The following is a 20,676-nucleotide window of genomic DNA, read 5'->3' as shown; positions in this document are numbered from 1 at the left end:
AGATGTCGTCCATAGCCTAGTAGGCTATTTCCCAGGAATTGAACAGTGGAGCCCAAGAGTGCGGCGTAGTGCAGGGGGCTTCTGTGTCTGTCGTGTCCGCCAACGGTAGCGGTAATGCATGCACTCAACTTGTCTTTCTTCTGTCGTCCCCCCCCTTTTTGTGGTCTCCCTGTTCTTGTGTGCATTAGTATCATCAGCCGGAGGAGCAGTAACACTGGAGCACGAGGGGGCTGCATCCCACATGGCCATGGAGGGCCACACTATGGAATCGGACTTCACCAGTGGGACGGAGGGCGAGGGGAGCTCCATGGCGGGGACAGGAGCTGAGACCAGTGACACGGACTCGTCCTCTGATGGGAGCTCCCTTGTGGTGGCGGCAACATCTGTGCCCCCCATCTACAGGTACAGCCGCTACCCCCCCTTCCAGCACCGCCTTCCCAGCAGCCCCTCAGCCTTCGCCCCGTGCCCGCTCACCCGGGAGGGTGGGCATCACCTTCGCCCCAGGCACCTCAGGCCCTGCCCCAGTCACCCCTGCTGCCCTCAGTGAGGAGGCCATTGACCTCCTCAGGTACCACACTGTTGGGCAGTCTACCACTTTGAATGCCATCCAGGGTGTAGAAAGGCAGTTACAACAAACAAATGCATTCCTGGAGGCCATTCATTCTGGTCAGGCAGCCCTTCAGCAAGCTTTTCAGACTCTGGCCTCAGCACTGAGGGCAGCCATTGTCCCTATGTCTAGCCTCCCCCTCCACCTTCCTCCACCCAGATCCAGTCCCCTGTACCACAGCCTATCACAAGCACACCTACAGACCGGCATGCACACATGTCAACACACAAGGGAAGCTCAGGCAAACATAAGCACCACACATCCCACAGACACTCACGCAAGCATCACACATATGCAGACACACCAACATCCCCTGCCTCCACTGTGTCCCCCTCCTCCTCGTCTCACTCCTCCCTCCCAGTCTCATCTACACTCACACCTGCATGCACTACCTCTACAGCCACTACTACCATCACTAGCACACCCACCACCACACCCCGCTCATGTGCAGTCAACACCCCCACTACCATTCACACGTCCCCTGTGTCCTCTCCCAGGGTGTCTGTGACGCCCCCTCCCAAGATACACAAACACAGGCACACACGCCCACAACAGCCATCCACCTCACGACAACCTCCAGGGCATGCACCTTCACCCAAAGTCAGCAATCGAACACTTCCTACAACCACAACCTCTTCCTCCACTCCCAAACCCCCTCCAGCTACTCGTCCCAGTGTCTCCCTAGAACTTTTCCTGTCCAACCTTGACCTCTTTCCCACCCCTCCCACACCTCGTCCATCTCCTAGGGCCCGAACTAGCACCTCAGCCACAAAATCTCCGTGACCAGTGGTGCCTGTAGTCACCGGAATCTGGAGTGCACCGCCACCATGGCAGCCAGTGTGGCACGGAGCCACAGCACAGACAGTCCCCCACCTGTGAAGCATCAGAAGTTGGCCAGTGTCCGGCGGGAGAGGGGGAAGACTCCAGCCACCAAAGCCGCTCCCAGGGGTTTCAGGTGGGAATGTGGAGTCAGCTGTGACACCTTCCAAGGTGGGGAAGGGGCACAAGAAAGTCAGCAAGTCTGGGAAGAGCAACACTACGGAGAAGACTGCTATCATCCCCGCTGCCCAGGAGGCCACCGCCACCCGCCCTGCTGCCCAGGAGGCCAGCACCAGCCCAGCTGCCCAGGAGGCCACCGCCAGAACCAGCCCAGCTGCCCAGAAGGCCACCGCCAACACCCGCCCAGCTGCCCAGGAGGCCACTGCCAGCACCAGCCCCGCTCGGACAGAGAAGACCCCCAGCACCAGCCTCACTGGGACAGAGAGGACCGACAGCACAAGCCACACAGGGCCATAAAGGACCGCCAGCACAAGCCCCTTTGGGACAGAGAGGACCACCAGAAAAAGCCCCGCTGGGCCATGAAGGACCGCCAGCAGCTGACTCACTGCAAAGGAGACCACTGCTCCAAGCACCGCTGAACAGGGCACCGCCGCCTCAAGCACCTCTGAACAGGGAACTGCCGTCTCAAGCACCGCTGAACGGGGCACAGCCGCCTCAAGCACCACTGAACAGGGCACCGCTGAATAGGGCACCATCGTCTCAAGCAATGCTGGCACATGAACGCCAAGGGCACTGACGCTACTGAGTCCGTCACGGGCAGAATAAAGCACTCTCGGCACCATGCCCCCTCCAGAACCAGTGGAGAGATCCATCCACTACCTCTGTCCTTAGCAGGATGAAGCACTCTGGGCACAATGCCCCCTCCAGAACCAGTGGAGAGATCCATCCACTACCTCTGTCCTTAGCAGGATGAAGCACTCTGGGCACCAAGCCCCCTCCAGAACCAGTGGAGAGATCCATCCACTACCTCTGTCCTTAGCAGGATGAAGCACTCTGGGCGCCATGCCCCCTCCAAAACCAGTGGAGACTGTTATCCACTTGAGAGACTGTGGCTTTGCACTCCCCAGGATGAAGCAGTGGGCAACTCACCCACTGTAGAGACTTTAGAGACTGTGGCTTTGCACTCCCCAGGATTGAACAGTGGGCAAACCACCCACTGTAGAGACTTGAGAGACTGTGGCTTTGCACTCCCCAGGATTGAACAGTGGGCAACCCACCCACAGTAGAGACTTGAGACACTGTGGCTTTGCACTCCCCAGGATTGAACAGTGGGCATGTGGCCCCCTCGTGGATTTGGCATTGTGCACTCAACCGGCTGAGGTGCCCCCCCTTTCCCTCCCCCTCAAGTGCCTGTTTTATTGCTATCTGATGCCCCTGCAGTGATCTCTCCATCATGGTCGGGGATCTTGTGTGGGCCTCGCCCATACCTTGTGGGCACAGTGTTCCACTGACTTAATTGGAGGACTACTATGCTTGGTATATATTTTGTACATGGTGTATATATATATTTTTGCCTACTTGATTTTAATATATTAGAATGGTTACACTCATTTTCTATTGTGTTTGCATTCTTCCATGGGGTTTGGGGGGTGTAACTGTGATGTATCATGCTGTATTAGTGTGTGTGTGTTGTAGTGGGTGAGGGTGGGGGTGGGGGTGTTGCGCGTGTGTGTCCCTGTTTTTTCCCTTCCCCCTCCCCTGTGTCGTAGGTGCAGTACTCACTGTGGTCTTCGCCGCCGGCGTTCGTGCTCCTGGTAGAAGACAATCGCAGGGAGAATTTGGAGTTCCGGGTCCATGGTGTCCTCGTTCCTCGTGGGTAGAGGTGAGCGTTTTCCCTTCGAAATCCTGTTTCTGCTGTGTTTTTATCCGCGGTGAATCCGCCCCGGAAAAGATGGCGGATTGGCCTGTTGTGATACTGTGGGCGGTACTTTGTCCTCCGTCTGTCTGTTGGCAGTGACCGCCGTGCTGTTTGTTTGTACCGCCATGGTGGTCGGAGTGTTAACGTGGCTGTCTTTGTTGGCGGTTTCCGCCACAGTCGTAATTGCAAAATTTTACCGCCGGCCTGTTGGCGGTCTTACCGCCGCTTTAACACCGACTGTCAGGGTTGTAATGAGCACCAGTGTCCCCAATCATAAATCTGGAAACACTGAATGTGATATTGAAAACATACATTATGAAAAAAACACACTTTGGGATCCATAGTAACTGTGATTGGTGGTTGCAATGAATGGCCGAATCTTTGGAAGGTAGCTTTGGGGTAGCTGTCAATTTTACAGCTCAGTTGTGATTTGTTAGCAGCATAGGACACAAAAAGTAATACAAAAGAAACACTGTACACTCATGCCAAGGCCCTGATCTACAAGCATGTCACAAATATTGTAAAGGGTTACCTACATATTTATTAAACAGTAAAAACAGAAGTGAAAACTCGGGGAAAAGCCTTACCTACCCTAATCTACTCTAACTACTCATTACCCAGAACTGTCCCTAACTAACCTAAGCTAAACTTACTTATCCTATACTAAACAAATATATATATATATATTTTTTTTTATAAACACACAAGAACCCCAACATTGCACCCCACCCACCCACTTAAAAATAAACAGTAGAAATAATCAGGACCCCCCACCCACTAACACTAACTAAACTAACATCCTATACTAACCTAACACTAAGACCCCCAAAACCAACAAAATATAAGAACCAGGAAAGAGGAGGGAGGGGAGGGAATCATGTCCATATATTCAGCTACAGGTTGGCCCTCCGGAGGGTCCTCTTGATTGAACGCACCCACTGGTTCACCTGTCGCACCTCCTGTCGCAGTTGACTCATCATCCGAAGGACACGGTCCACTTTTCGCTGCATTTGTCCAAAAGCAGCAGGGTCAATTGCTGCAGCTGGGTGGTCTGGGTGCCAGCCGAGGAAGTATGAGGCCGTGTAGTGTCCATGGCTGTGGGCTGCCCTGCAGGTGGTGCTGTGCTTGGGCCTGGAGCAGTTGCTGTGGATGTTCCGCAACGGTCCCAGCTGCTGGTGGTGCCACCTGGGTGTTAGTGGTGGTGGTGCTGGTGGTGGTTGTGGTGAGCAAAGAAGGTCAGCCTTGTGGAAATGCCCTCCAGGCTCCGGAGGCCCGTTCATGCCGATATCTTCTGGCCATTTTTCAGTACCCAGGCTCGACTTGAAGTATATGTTGGTACCTCATTGCCCGCCGTTGAAACTCCCTGACCTGGATGGGTGTCAAATTTGCAGCTGTGAAGACAAATAGAAAATATAACATTAGGTACTGCATTGTGTGAAATGGCACAAGAAGAACATCAGACAATACATCTTTTGTACTTGTAACAGCTCATATCATCATACAGATCATTGATTGTCCCTGAGGAAGTACATGGCAAGCCAGCCTACAAAGGTCCTATCACACATAGCACATCCAAACCTTACAAGATGGGTAACAACAGAAATGATTTTGGCATCTATGTTCTGCCTGTTGTCAGCTAACAATCATGCTGCATATCCTCCACCACTGCCAGGGCTACAAATGTCATTGTACGGGATGGAAATCAAGGGCCAAAGGATCTGCAAGTTGTATATGGACTTGCTAGTATAGTACTCATGTGCGAAACATGAGTGTGTATACTAGGTTCAGACAAAAGATTCACTGATTTACATGTCTGTGTACCAAACTTGTATCATCAGTCCTAGGTACACTATTCACAAACCTATGCCTGTGTTTGAGGGTGAGGGGGTGGACTAACAATTAATCATTTCTAACAACAAGGACACCCAGGAAGCTTAGGAAAGCTGCACATGCGTTTGGCTCAGCACACACACCACAGGTAAGCAGGATCTCCAAATAGGAGACAGCAAACCCTTGACCAATCCCACCGCCACTCATGTTTGGAAATGCAGACCTTTGTCAACATCATTTACTACCAGTAAGCCATGACTTACAACAAACACAGAGATGCAAGAACACTCCCGGCCATGAGTTGCATGAACACCTAGGCCATTGCACTCAAGTGCCACATATTCGAGGCACTACATGTGGAGCTACATGCTGCTAGGAAGTTCAACCTACAGTTCAATAAGTACATTAGTGAATTGGGAAGCAGAAGGCTGACTAAATCACAAATTTGGTCCAGTGTGACTCTTTCTGATTCAAGTTTTATCCACATGACTCATCCCTATTCACATTGTGGTGCCTACAGGACTGACCTACAATACCTAAATAAGACAATAGGATAAGGATTGACCAGCTCAAAGATGGTGATAAAATGATATTCCACTCATGGAACAAAACAAAAGATTGGCCAGCACATCACACCTTGCTATGTGTCCAACACACAGGAGTCCATCAAACATCACCAGCAGACACAACACATAACAGACATATCAACACTTACTGGAGTTGTCTGGGTCCTTGAATCGAGCCACCTCGCCAACAGTGTAGGGTGCTGGTCCACCTGTAAGGCATGGAACGGAGAAATGTGCTCAATGTCTGTGCACTGTACAACAATTCCAAAGACAAATACTATGTGTAAGATTACATCAGAAAGTAAAGCATCTCAGACATGATGATACTGCATCCTATATAGCACGGCTAACATGTACATACCATGGGTCTCCAGTGAGTGATACACACATATCTGCACACATGCAGTGGCCCTAACTATCATGTGGTGGCAAACATGCTCCTTCATTAGTGAGCAGACATAATAATGGAGTGTATTCGTCTCATCATGTGTATCCAAGAGAGACATCCAAAGCCACTTTCCGTGAGGACTGCATTACCAGTCAACCAGCCATTGTGGTCATGACAAATTTATGACACACAGGTATAATGTACAGAGGGGCAGGGACAGTTGTTAGCCCTCATGTTGTTACAGTTTCTTCATTTGATGTGGCCCAGGTATGATGAGTTACACCAACCATAGACATATGAACCCATGTGCATACCTTTGGCCAGCCATCCCTAATCGAAATGTGGCACTACAAACTCCAAATACCAGTCTAAGATGTTAGCTGAGTGCAGCTAGAACTTGTTCCCTATGTGTTCAAATCCAGATCAGACATGTATCCGAAATGAAGGAGGGACACAATAATCCCTAAGATTTTGGGATTTTCCATGATCGCTTTCCTTACACAGTCACCAGACAAACAAGAGAAATATGTTTGGGCCACATTGCTATCATCAATTGACGTAAAGCCTGCACTCATTTTCAGCCTCATGTAGTGTTTCAAAAGTCAGTCTAGCTGTTGCGTCAACAAATGATGGTAATTATTTGGAAATTTCTATACCTCACAGGCAACTGTGGCCTATATCTATACATAATTGGCTCCTGATTTGTGTTGCTGTTTGACACAAAGGCGGCACTAACTTACAGAATGCAAATGTATTCAGTAAGTTTGCAGAGCTCTTGCTTCCTAACAGCTAGCAATTGTGGTCCTTAACAAAGTAGATTTATGACCCTCTATGTTTCAGAAGCATTCCACACACTCAACAACATTGCCAGCAGATATTGTAAAAATCAGCTGATGTCACTACAGAGCATTTAAACATGCACATTTACATGATTTGTACTCATCAACAGGGCCACCAATCACAATCCCCAAGTGGTCCAGCAGATCTTGCTCCCTGGAGATAAGGTCAGCCCAGCGGTGCTTCAGCTGGTGGTCGTTTCTTGGTGTCCGATAAATCCGTTGCAGATTATGCAACACCTTTGCCCACCTGAGCCTCCATGCCTCAGTGTGATACCCCTGTATCACCCGCCCACCTGCCTCAATCATTAGGGGTAGGAAATGGCGCACCAGCCATATAAATCCACCCAGCTCCTCCTCACCCATCTTGCCAAGACGAGGCCTACCCAACATCTTTGCAGCAACAGAGAAATAGGGGATAAAGGGGAACAAAGGAGAATAGGGGGAAAGTAGAACAGGAAAAACTAACAATACCCACAGCAGACTCCCAACAAAACAAAGACAATACTTTACAACACAAATGTACACAAAAACCACTCAGACAGGATACTACAACAAGTTTTTATTCACAAAAAGACAATAAATAGACCACGCAGGAGACAAAAGCACAATTTGAACAGACAAAACTCTGAGCACAGCCACACAGTCAGGAAATATCACAGACTGCAAAGTGAAAGTGAAAGTGCACCCAATGTATATAATCTGTAAACAGGATATCCTATTACATCACTTCCTGCCTAAAATGGCGGGCGTTTTTATTGTTGACGCATACATTCTGCGCGTCATTTTTTGCGATGCACATGAGTAGAATTGAGCCCGCATCCATATGTTTGGAAATAGTTTTACACTTAACCAATTTTCTGAGGTACAGTGTGGAGTATACAGCTCAAGGGCAATGGTTATTTCAGGGCATTATGCGTCGTTTTTCAGCCATAAGCGTCATTTTTTTACGCTTGTGCATCATTTTTTGCTGCATATGCATAAAAATTTCAGGCGTTAACTGGTTTTGGGTCATTTTACCATTTTAATGTTATATTACAGTTGTGACAAAACTGAGATAGGCTGATTGCACCCACTTTTGTCATGACGGTGTATGGGCACATGTGAAACATCATACTACTGTGGACCATGATCCGCTACTTCATGTACAGGATTTTCTCTCTTGACTGACGCACTAGATGGCCAAACGTATGGCCTACATATCTGTATTGCACAAATTGGACATGTTTGGCATCAGGAGAGGATAGCAAGGTGACGCACATAAGTACAAAACCTCAATGCCTATGGCTCAATGTGTGTGCATTGGCTACTAATGTAGTTGTTGACCCACTGTGTGAGCATCACAAGATGCATCATTGCAAATATGCTTGTATGAATGTGGAGTCAATGTGTCCAACCCTCAGTTGCAAGTCAGTGTGGAAATGAGAGGACATGTGTTAGTAATACATGTAGGAACATCTGTTGTGTGCACTTCCTAGTTTTTGGGTAACGTAAACACCACAAATTACAAAGCATGCACTTGATAGATAGCAGACACTTGATCATGTCAATGGTCCCAAACTTGCCCATCACATGTCCTGGAAATTTGGATACTGCTTCCTAGGCACTTGTTGGTGAGCCAACCATGAGTCAGGCACATGTACAGACTAGGTGGGTACCATGTTATTGACACGGAAAGCCAAAGGTGAACCATAATTGTAATATCACACCACAGTTATGGCCATATGACTGAGCCACAACTCTCCTGTGGCAGTGGTGGACCAGCAGACCAAGCAGCACGTGGCCACATATTTCCAGTGATCAATTGCACAGAGGTGTCTGGTTCATGAATGTGGTCCAATGTTGATCCTGTATATATTTAGGTGTCTATGTTGTCACAGTTACGTCCAGGTCTCATCATGAGTCAGTGGTGGCTATTTCTGTATCTACTGAGTATCCTTCAGAGATCAATAGAAGTAAAGCCAATGAGGATATAAGAACCTACATGGGGATGGTTTCACCCTGTCACTGCAGATGTGTTATGAGACTGTCAATAGGGCAACCTTGGTGTGCTGAGTGAAATCATATCTCAGGAGTCTTGTACCGGCAGGTGTCATTACAACATTTGTACACAGGTTGGCCTGTAAACTTCTCTCTGCATCTGGGAACCTCATAGCCTATGTGTTGATTAATCTTGCAACTATTCACCATGCACAGCCCATCAATATGTTGTGAGCAATGTGAATCAGCGTGTAAACTTTCAGGGTCCTAACATGTGTGGACTTTTCATGCACATTATCTGACGTTGATGGTTCTGCTGGAGGCACCATACCCAATCCCTGCATACAGCCATGGTACACTGTCACACTTTGTTGCTCATGCATACATGAGACCCAGACAAGGGATAGGCCATGATTTGGGTATTTGGAGAAAAGTTCCCAATTATGGTACGATAAATAAGCAGATTATGCTAAGTAACTTATTTGAGTATGCATTGAAGAACCACCTGAAAAAATACCCCCGGAGGAATGTGAGGTTTGGGAAAGCAAGTATGATACATATGTAGCCACAAGGAACCTTTGGGGTAACACACAGACAGGTGCCAGTCAGGCTGACAGGATGCAGGGTCAATCAGAATCCAGCAATTTCACAAGGTAGATACTCAGTGGTCTGACTAAGACTGGTCGGAGGAAGAACAAGACAGTTGACATGGAAAACTGTGTTTGTCCTGTGTTTTGGAAGGTGACGCATAAACCCAAGGGCTGTGTTACACAGCTTTTTTTTCTAGCAATGCATAACAGTGTAATCGACAAAATGGCAGCTTCTATGCTGTTCCGAGCATCTGCAAAGGCAGTGCATGTTCAAATGGCTGGTCTGCATGGAGGTGCACACAGGTGTGTGCTGCATCAGTTTCTCACAAGTCCTGTAGGTGCGATTTAAGATCATATGGCAAACAGTACCTTTCACATGGGAAGCAAGCTACAGGTGAGAACAGGGCTTAGAGACTACAAGCCAGTGCATTATTTAACCTGACATCCATGAGACAGATGTACAATGACATACCATGCTAAAGGGTGAAGCACACTGGATTAATATTGTTAGTTTGTGTGTGTGTAGAGGAGGGAATATCTGGGTACACATATTACCATTCCAGGGACCTCTTAAGACAGGTGGGGTGAGACCAGGAAGATGGGTGTGTCAGGACTTAGGACATGGGCTGACATGTACATGGAATTTCATGTGCGCAATGCTTGTCATAGGTGTGGCACTTGTGCTCTCTATGTTCTGCTTATATGGAATTCTAGTCACAGATAGTCCTTGTAAAGATAGGTGCTGTACGACTTACTGCTGTCAAGGGTCTGGTCATACATTCTTGTTATCAATGCAATAGCACATCCACTGCCTCGTGTATTTCCCTTATTGACTGATGGTGTCTTACTTGTGTGCCATATGCTGCGATGAACCATATTGCCAACATGTATGTGTGAAATAGGTGTGGTCCTCTGCTATTGGCCTTCAAAGGTGAAATGTACAGGATATATGTCATTTACAGTGTGTCTGAATGTGACTGTTGTATAATACGCATCATAATTGCTTTGGAAAATTCTGTGTCCTGATCGGTATTTCAGCAGTGCTCCATGAGGCTACACTCTTATTCTGATAGTTAGAGATAAAGGTGAGCAAAAATGATTACCCAGACCATGATATGGTGATTATTATAGTTGTTTATTTACATATGTTTATACAGTGGTGATGGTGAGTTGTTCCAAAAGAAATTGTTGACAATATGTTGGTGCCGACGCAATCCAGCAGCTGTGTTTTGTTGGTCCCCCTCATGTTTCAGGCCAGGATCCTCCTCTTCCTCCTCTTCAGGCATTTGTGGCTCTGGTTCTAATAGGGGAATGTTCCTTCGTACACAAATGTTGTGCAGGATGGCACATGTTAAAATGAACTTGCAGACCATTTCTGGTGAGTATAGGAGGCTGCCACCTATGATGTCGAGGCACCTGAATCTCAACTTCAGGGTTCCAAAGGTCCTCTCGACTATGGTGTGTGTCCTCCTATGTGCCTCATTGTAGGCACGCTCTGCTGCAGTGCTTGGGTTGCCAAATGGTGTCATAATCCATGGCTGGATCCCATACCCCTGATCACTCAAAGAGAAAATGATTGAGATCATGTTGATGTAGCTTGCCCCATTAATATCACCTTGCATGGCAGTAGTTGTCTTGTGTTGTCTGTGACTCTTTTGTGTTATTGTATTGATTCCTAGGCATCTAGGATGTACCATCAGCATTGGGTTGTTTCCTTGGCTGAGCAAGTGTTTGCCTGCTGACCGGTTGTCAGCAGTATGTTTTGGGAGTTGCAGTACAGTGCGCACTCCCTAGCATTGTGACTTGTGATACAGGTGATCCTGTGTCTTCACTGGAAGTGAGATGATAATTCCATACACAGATTCAATTTGACAGTGGTGGTAACACATTTGCATCTATGTACCCTGGACATCCCATACCTTTAGACATATGCAATAGATTAAATTAAACATCAGTGAGACGCTTACATTTTGCAAGGTGACAATTAGCCAAACCTCTCCATACGCTGTGATCATTGACGTCTTAACATTTCACTGTACACTAATTTCACATGTGTGACAGGTTCACTGCAGACCTATCAAACATGCCTAGCGGTGTCACAACCTCAGTGTCTTCCTGTTCACATGTCGCTGGTGTGGTGTATGTGTTTTTTGTCCTAGAGGGTTGCTGTGCAGTGTGTATATAACTGGGTTCCTGTACTTACCAACAAGTAGTCCATTTCCATATCGTCCATCCTGGAAGTGTTGATTGATGATACAGTGACAGAAGATGAATGAATCATGTACACTCCCAGGATACTTTGCCACGATGTTTGGTGATCAATCCTTGGTGATCCACAATGGCCTGCACATTGATGGAGTGTGTGTGCTTCCTGTTGCGGTATAGATGTTCAGTTGCAGCAGGTGGCACAAGGCGTACATGTGTGCAGTCAATGGCACCACGGACGTGTGGGAATCCATTAATGAGGTAAAACCCCTGTGGCGGGGTGTGAGTCTGATGATGGCATCCAGGAGCTTGAGCAGGAAGGCGGAGAAAGATGGCTATGATAACCCAGCAACCAGGGTGCCAGTGGTTTGACAGGAGCCACTTGGCAACATGTGTAGTACAGCTAGCAGCTTGGTTTCTGTTGGGATGGTGCGGGGTGTCTGCAAGCTGGATGCCAACTATGGCTCAATTTTGTGCAGCAGCTGCTGAATGGCTTGCCAGTTCAACCTGTACCTCTGGATGATGTCATGTTCCCTGAGGCCATGAAAAGTTGTTCTGGTGCGGAATATCCTCTCCTGCCTTCTGCGTTGCCTTTGGGGTCCCTGCTGGTATTGTGGAAGCTGCTGTTGTTGCTGTGCTCTACGTCTGCGTGCATGCTGGATGAGAAGCACCTCCATGTCTCCCTTTTGCTGCTCTGCTGTTGCTTCTGTGTGTTTTGATTAAATACAGGTGTGTTTGCCCCATTTTAACACCTGCCCTGACCCAGGTGTTAATTTTTGACGCAAATCGGGCTGTGTGTCATTTTCCGACTCCTCCTCCCGGCCGTGCGGGATTTTTGCACGGTAGCATAAATATGATGAACGGGTGTTTGTGTCATTTTTTGGACGGGAACGCCTACCTTGCATATCATTAACGCAAGGTGGTTTCCCACATCCAGAAAATGACGCACGGCGGGATTTTGACATCCGCGGCGTCAAAGTTTAAATATGGGGCAATGTTTGCGCCAAATGTGCGTCAAAATGTTTGACGCACATTCGGCGCAGACGGAGTATAAAGATGCCCCTTGGTATCTTGCCAAGAGCAGAAAGGCTTAACCCCAGAAGCATTGTGTAAAGTATTTGTACCAACACACACAGTATTACAAAGAAAACACTACAAAATGGACACCACACTAGTTTAGAAAAATAGGTAATATTTATCTAAATCAAACTAGACCAAAACAATAAAAATTCAACATACTCAAGTCAAGATATGAATTTTCAAAAGAATAAGGACCACATTATGACCCTGGCGGTGTGTGATAAAGTGACAGTAATATCACCAACAGGCTGGCGGTAATGACCGACAAACTATGACCATGGTGGAGAAAACTCCCATACACAGCAAATGTACCACACCAACCGCCAGGGCGTTAACACCACTGACCACGGCAGCAGCCAAAAACAGCCAGGCCGAAGACAAAGTACAGCCCACCATATTTTTACCCTGTCATCCACCAGGATTTCCAACCCCATCAAAAGCCCAGAGGAAGCACATCACAGAAGAGCAAAGACTCACCATCAGAGACACAGGGAAGAACAACTCTGCCATGGAACCGGAACTGCAAGTCTTCCCGATGCTCATCTACGTCATGCTCCACCTGGAACACCAACGCCGACAAAGATGATGACGGTGAGTACAGCCGCCTAGCACACAAGGGAAGGAGGGAGGAAAATGAAAGTGTCACACACTCACGACACACACCTGACACACACACACCATACACACAACCACCTGCAGACGAAAAACAATGGCACACAATACATGGCACAATAATGAAAGGATACCAAGAATGCAGTAATTAGAATGTATTGATATAAAAAGCTACCAAATGAACCAATTGTACGAAAAACTGATATGTTCAAATGTACACAAAGGGCCAATGCCCAGTCCAAAGTACTAAGGGCTCATATGGCCACAGGGCACAGTCCAATGTCAAACACGGATCCTGACTTCATCTGGATAGAACTCTGCAGGGGTATCAGTTTACAAGTTTGCAGGGACCTCAGGAGGATGGGAGTGAGGCCCCACAGCTGAATACGGGTACAAGCCCACTGGTTCTGGAGGGGGCTCCATGCCCATTTCTCTGTCTTGGGGAGTGCAAGGCCACAATCTCTCAGGTGGGTGACTTTCCCACTGGTTCTGGAGGGTGCTCCATGCCCATTTCTCTGTCCTGGGGAGTGCAAGGCCACAGTCTCTGGAGTGGGTGACTTTCCTACTGGTTCTGGAGGGGGCTTCATGCCCATTTCCATGTCCTGGGGAGTGCAAGGCCACAGTCTCTCAGGTGGGTGACTTCCCCACTGGTTCTGGAGGGGGCTCCATGCCCAGTTCTCTGTCCTGGGGAGTGCAAGTCCACAGTCTCTGGAGTGGGGGACTGTCCCAGTGGTTCTGGAGGGGGCTCCATGCCCATTTCACTGTCCTGGGGAGTGCAAGGCCACAGTCTCTCAGGTGGGTGACTTTCCTACTAGTTCTGGAGGGGCTCCATGCCCAGTTCTCTGTCCTGGGGAGTGTAAGGCAACAGTCTCTGGAGTGGGTGACTTTTCCACTGGTTCTGGAAGGGGCTCCATGCCCATTTCTCTGTCCTGGGAAGTGCAAGGCCACAGTCTCTCAGTTGGGTGACTCTCCCACTGGTTCTGGAGGGGGCTCCATGCCCATTTCTCTTTGCTGGGGAGTGCAAGGCCAGAGTCTCTCAGGTGGGGAACATGCCCACTGCTCCTGGAGGGGTCCCCTTGTACAGCAGTCCCTGGAGGGAGGCCTACATGGCTTCTGTTCTTGGTGATGGCTGCACTGTGTCATCTGGAGGTGAGGGCTGCACAGTGTCAGCAGGCGAAGGTGCCTCCTGGGCAGCCTCTGCTGGAGGTGAGTGCTACATTGTGTTGGCAGGTGGAGGTGACTCCTGGCAACCCCTGCTGGAGGTGAGGGATGCACCGTGTTGACAGGTGGAGGTGCCTCCTTGGCAGCCTCTGCTGGAGGTGAGGGATGCACTTACTCAGCTGGCGGTGAGTGCCTGTGACCACTGGTGGTGTCACCCTGACAGCCTCCGCTGGAGTCGAGGGCTTCTTCCCCTTCATGGCAGGATGTGCGGGCTTCTTACCCTTCCTGGCAGGAGTCGAGAGCTTCTTCCCCTTCATGGCAGGAGGTGTGGGATCCTTAACCTTCCTGGCTGGTGGAGTGGGATCCTTCACTGACTTGCCACCACAACTAGGTTGTGCCACCACTGTACGCGTGGTCTGTTTGGCTAAGGTGCTGGGTTGGGTAGTTGGGACCCTCCTCTTATGGGCAGGATGGGGGAGGGGGAGGGAAGAGGTCAAGTTGGGCAAGGAAAAGCTTCTTAGGGATGATGGGGTGGGGTGAGGGAGGAGGGATGGGAGTGGAGATTGAGGGAGAGGTTGTTGGAGGTGTATGTCTGCTGGACCTGGGTGCAGGTGCATGGGCAGTGTGCTGATGTGAGGTGAATGGCTGTTGGGTGTATGAGTGCTTGTGTTTGTGTCCTTTAGGAGGGGGTACAGACAGGGTTGCATAGGACACAGGGGACGCGTGCATATATGTTGTGGAAGTGTCTGCTAGTGAGGTGTGTGTGCTGCTTGGTGTGGTGATGCTGGTCATGGATGTTGATGCAGTGCATGCAGGTGTGAGTGTGAACGTTGCATGAGAAATTTTTCTCTTAAATTGTTGTTTGTTCTTTTTGATAGTTTCTGTTACTCCCATAAATAAGGTACATGTTACTATTCCATGTTTGCATTTACAGACTTTCTGATTTGTCATTATTACTTGGTTCATGATTTGAAGCAAAAATGTATCACAATTATGGTATGTTACTTACCTGAGTGACCTAACTAGTGTTTGGACTAACATACCACTTTTACTTTTGGTTAACTTCTTGGTTGAATATAACTAACTAGCACAAGCATTTCCCCCTTTTTTTCTTTTTTTCTTTTCTTTTTAATGATCACGGTGCTGGCACCATCATTTAGTTTCATTTCTGTACCACTCACTGCATTTCCTTTTTATTCAGACCATATGTATTTCACTCTCTTGTTCCTTTTATTCTATCCTGGATAATCTAATGTGATCACTTGTCCCTTTGACCCTTTTTCCAAGTCTACAGTCTGGAATGGATCTTTGCTATTGCACCACTACTACATGGTCTTTTACTTCAACTTCTTTTGGATAGAATCTCACAAATAAGTCAGAATGCAGGTGTAAGTATTATTTCACGAACCTTGGGTCTTCACCTCCTTGGTGTACCTCGATCTTTAGATTTCAATAACTTGTTTGTATACTATCCTTAATTTTACTCGATCTCATTTTCTACAGCCTTGAGAAAGCCCTGGTGAATGCACCCCAAAGAGCGAAACACGTGTTGGCTGAGTACTTACTTTTTTCTACGTTCCATCTACTTGCTGTATATTATGGAGCCACTTCTGGTTAATACACTCTAAATTGGATCACATATCCTGGAGTACTTTTCCCATTCCTTATGGAACTTTTTCAGATAACTGGCAATTGGATGCCCTCAAATTATTGACGCTTGAGTGGGAACCTACCATATGTTAGCAAGTTTACTTAATAGATGGGGGACAAGGGTCCATTTCCCCCGGTTTAAGTTCCCACCGCTGCCTAGTGAACTGGCATTCTTCACGGGAAGTAATTCAACTGGACCCTTACTTACGTTTGACTAAGTGAGTGTGAACGTGACTGTGAGGGAGACGGAGGATGAGGAGGAGGAGGGGGGGGAGACAGTGGAGGCAGTAGATGTGGATGTGGTTGCATCTGCAACTGTCTGGTGTTTGCATGAGTGCTTGTGGGATGAAGTGTGGTGCCTGTGTTTGACTGTGCCACTCTTGTGTGTTGTCTTGTGTGCATGATCGTCTGTAGGTGTGCACAGGATGGGTTGGGGTTGAGGAGACTGGGCCTCGGAAGTGGTAGTTGGAGGGGAGATGGTAGGAACAGGGACAATGGCTACCATCCGAGCCTTAATTGATCTCTGTTGGGCCGCCAATCCACAGTGGATGCCATCCAGGAATGCATTGCATTGCTGCATCTGGGATGCCAGCCCCTGGATGGCATTCACAATGGTTGACTGCCCTACAGAGATGGATCTCAAGAGGTCAATAGCTGCGTCACTCAGGGCTGCAGGGCTCACTGGGGCAGGGCCTGAGGGGAGGGGGTGAAGGAGATGCCCACCCTCATGGGTGAGTGGGCACAGGCAACTCGCTGAGGGGCTACTGGGAGGGTGGTGCTGGTATTGGGGGTGGAGGCTGTACCTGCAGCTGGGGTGGTCACAGAGGTGTCTGCCATCACCAGGGATCTTCCATTGGAGGAGATATCTGAGTCTGTGTTGTCACCTCCTGTCTCTGCCTTGGTGCTAGCCAGGACCCCAGTGCTCATAGGTAAAACCTTCTTTGTCTCCCTGGGATCCTGCTAGTGAGGACCCCAGTGCTAATAGTTTGTGGCCTAATGTGTGTTGTCAATAGTGCTTTACTGTGTCACTGAAGTTCTGCTAACCAGAACTCCAGTGCTTATGCTCTCTCTGCTTCCAAATTAGTCACACTAGTTTAGTGACTTAATATTCCAATTCCAATTGCCACACTGGACCACCCTTATAAGTCCCTAGTATTTGGTACCTCTGTACCAAGAACATTGGGGTTCTGAGAGATCCTTATGGGCTGCAGCATTTCTTTTGCCACCCATAAGGAGCTCAAACAAATCCTTCTTTGGGACTGCCACTGCAGCCTGTGTGAAACAGTGCACACACTATTTCACAGACATTTTCACTGCACTTAAATAACTTATAAGTCACCTATATCTAACCTTCATTTACTGAAGGCTAGGTGCAAAGTTACTTAGTGTGAGGGTACCCTTGCACTAGCAAAGGTGCCCTCACGCTGTCCAGGGCCAATTCCCCAGACTTTGTGAGTGCCCAGAACTCCTCCAGTGTGTCCCTGGCATTAGCCATCTTGTTTTCCAAGGTTTGGGGACACTCAGGAGATCTCTGAGTGGCCAGTGCCAGCAGGTGGCGTCAGAGACCCCTCCTGATAGGTGCATACCTGGTTAGGTAGCCAATCCCCCTCTCAGGGCTATTTAGGGTATCTCCTGTGGGTTCCTCTTCAGATTCAGCTTGCAAGTTTCCTCCAGAAAACCTCTGCAATCTCTGCTTCAGCTTCTGACCATCGGATCAACGGCAGACTGCTCCAGGAACCGCTGTAACTGCAACAAAGTATCCAGAAAGGCTACTGTGACCCTGCAACTTCAGATCCAGCCAGCAACTGCAACAGCTTCCATGGTGTGCACGCTCTGAGGACTCTCTGCCTTCACCCTGCACCAGAAGAACAGAAGGAATTTCCTGTGGAGTGACGGAATCACTTCCCTTCTCCAGTAGGAACCTTCCAAGATGACGATAGGTTCTCTGGGACTCCTCTCCTGGCGACGAGCATGCTCCCTGGAACACAGGTGGTGGAGCCCTTTGACCCAGACTGTCCTAAGGCCAAGCTGTCCATATTTGGCGGAGGTAAGAGCTTGCCTTCCCGGTTTGTGGCAGCACCCCTGTGCAACACGTCATCTCTAACTCCTTGGGCCTCTGTGCACTTTTTGCAAGAATCCTTCATGCACAGTGTGGCCAAGGACCCCAGCACTACATCCTGTGACGCACAACTCGCTGAGTTCTTCTCTAGTGGCATGCACCAACCGCAATTTACACCTTCTTTGTCCCTGTGTCCTGGGACTCCTGTGGGTGCTGCCTGGTCATCTGTCAGCTCTCTCCAGTGCTGGGAGCCCCTTCTGCCTCCTCAGTCTTAGTTGAGGCCCCCAGGTCCCTCCTGGGTCCAGGAGCGTCATTTTGACACAAATGTGACCTTGCTTGAACCAAGGCTTGTTGGAAGAATCCAGTGACGCAAACTGCCTGCATCCAACTTCTCAACGTGGGGCATCTCCTGCATCACCCAGGAACCCGCAGCCATCTTCTTTGGTGCTCTTCTGCTGACTTCTTCCAACCAGAGAATCCTCTTTTGCACCATCTTCTAGGTTGTCAGGGGCTCCTGTCCTTCCTGGAATCTTCTGCCACTTCTGGACTTGGTCTCCTCTCTTTACAGGTCTTCAGGTCCAGAAATCCACCATTTGTTGCTTGCAGCCTTGCTTGGCTCTTGCAATAACTTTTATCATGACTTGTAGTGTGTCCTGAGGAAACTTGTAGTACTTTACTCCTACTTTCCTTGGCTCTGGGGTGGGGTATTTTACTTACCTTTAGTGTTTTGTTACACTCCCATCACCCCTCTACACTACACTTGCTTTCCACTCGCATTCCACTTTCTTAGTATATGGTTTGTGTTGCCCCTAGGCCTATTGCATTCTATTGCATTTTCTTCTATTTGCACTATTCTGTGACTATTTACTTACCTGATTTTTGCCTCTAGTGTATATATTGTGTACAATACTTACCTCCAGAAGGATATTGCCTCTAATATACTTTTGGCCTTATGTCACTAAAATAAAGTACCTTTATTTTTGGTAACACTGAGTATTGTCTTTTATTGTGCATAAGCACTGTGTCCTAGTTCAGCCTAAGCTGCTCTGCTACAGCTACCTCTTGACAGCCTAAACTTCTTGAACACTGACTACATTTCACTAATAAGGGATAACTGGACCTGGTATAAGGTGTAAGTACCTAGGGTACCTACTACAAACCAGGCCAGCCTCCTACAGGTGGCACAATCAGTGCTGCAGGCCCTCTAATAGCATTTGATTTACAGGCCCTGGGGAACTCTAGTGCACTTTACTAGGAACTTACTAGTAAATCAAATATGCCATTCAGGAATAAGCCAATTACACATACAATTTACACAGGAGCACTTGTGCTTTAGCACTGGTCAGCAGTGGTAAAGTGTTCAGAGTACCGAAAGCAGCAAAAACAGAGACCAGCACACAGTCAAAACATGGGAAGCAGAGGCAAAAAAATAAAGGGGAGACCACACCAAGGATGCCAGGTCTAACATCCGTCCTTCACTGTTCTGGCGGTTTCTGGAATTTTGCTGTTTTTTTGGTGGACTTCACAGTGTGATTCTTAATATGGCAGTCAGATTACCGCCAACATGGTGGTCTTTCGGTGGCTGCCACCATGGTGGTCTTGCCAAAAGACCGCCAAAGTCGTAATGAGGCCCTGAATGTGCTTTCTTATCAGGCCCTTTCGCCATCCTAGACTAATACACCGTCAAACAACACATCTGTTCCAGATCCCTTTTTTCCCCTCTCACTTTTCCAATTTTACTTTCTTTCTTTCTCTTTTCTTTTGTTTATTACTGTTCCTCCTCAAAATATTTCTTCTTCACGTAGTTATAAATGGCTCTTCATATTTTCCTTTAGATTCCAGGAACGCTTCTGTCACAAATGTTTTGGTGGATAATTATCTTTATTTACAGCTAAAAGTGGCCATAGTCTTGTTACTCCACATGTGTTGTGGTTCTCTTTCAGCATACTTGTAAGTTTGTTGTTATTGTTTGGGCCCTCTAATAAAAACTTTTGGAATGAAAAATCGAAAGTTGTAACTTCTCTGTTTTACATTCCATTCCATTTAAGTTTTTCTCAAAGTATTTTACCATTCCCTTCCTGCAATTCCAAAGCCAAGCTGAACTTTTTTCACAGGCACACAGCAGAGCAGATGACCCTACGTACTATCACACGTCCAAACAGAATTCTACTCCTGCTAACTGTCGACATTATGGCAAACACCAGTTGCTGTTTTTTGTTACATTCACCTCATCATTCCGTACTAGCTCTCACTTGGCAAAATAGTTTCTCCTGCTGCTTGCATCCAATGAATAGGCATCTGCTGACTACTTTATCTCAGCAAATGTCTTCTGTATGTGTTTGCTTATAGGATCAATGTTTACTGAATTCTGCCCCTTTTATATGGATCTTGTGTCTGTATGGTCTGCACAGAAA

The sequence above is a fragment of the Pleurodeles waltl genome, chromosome 6 (assembly GCF_031143425.1).
Source record: "Pleurodeles waltl isolate 20211129_DDA chromosome 6, aPleWal1.hap1.20221129, whole genome shotgun sequence".
Lineage (NCBI taxonomy): Eukaryota > Metazoa > Chordata > Amphibia > Caudata > Salamandridae > Pleurodeles > Pleurodeles waltl.
Note: the sequence above shows the minus strand (reverse complement) of the source record.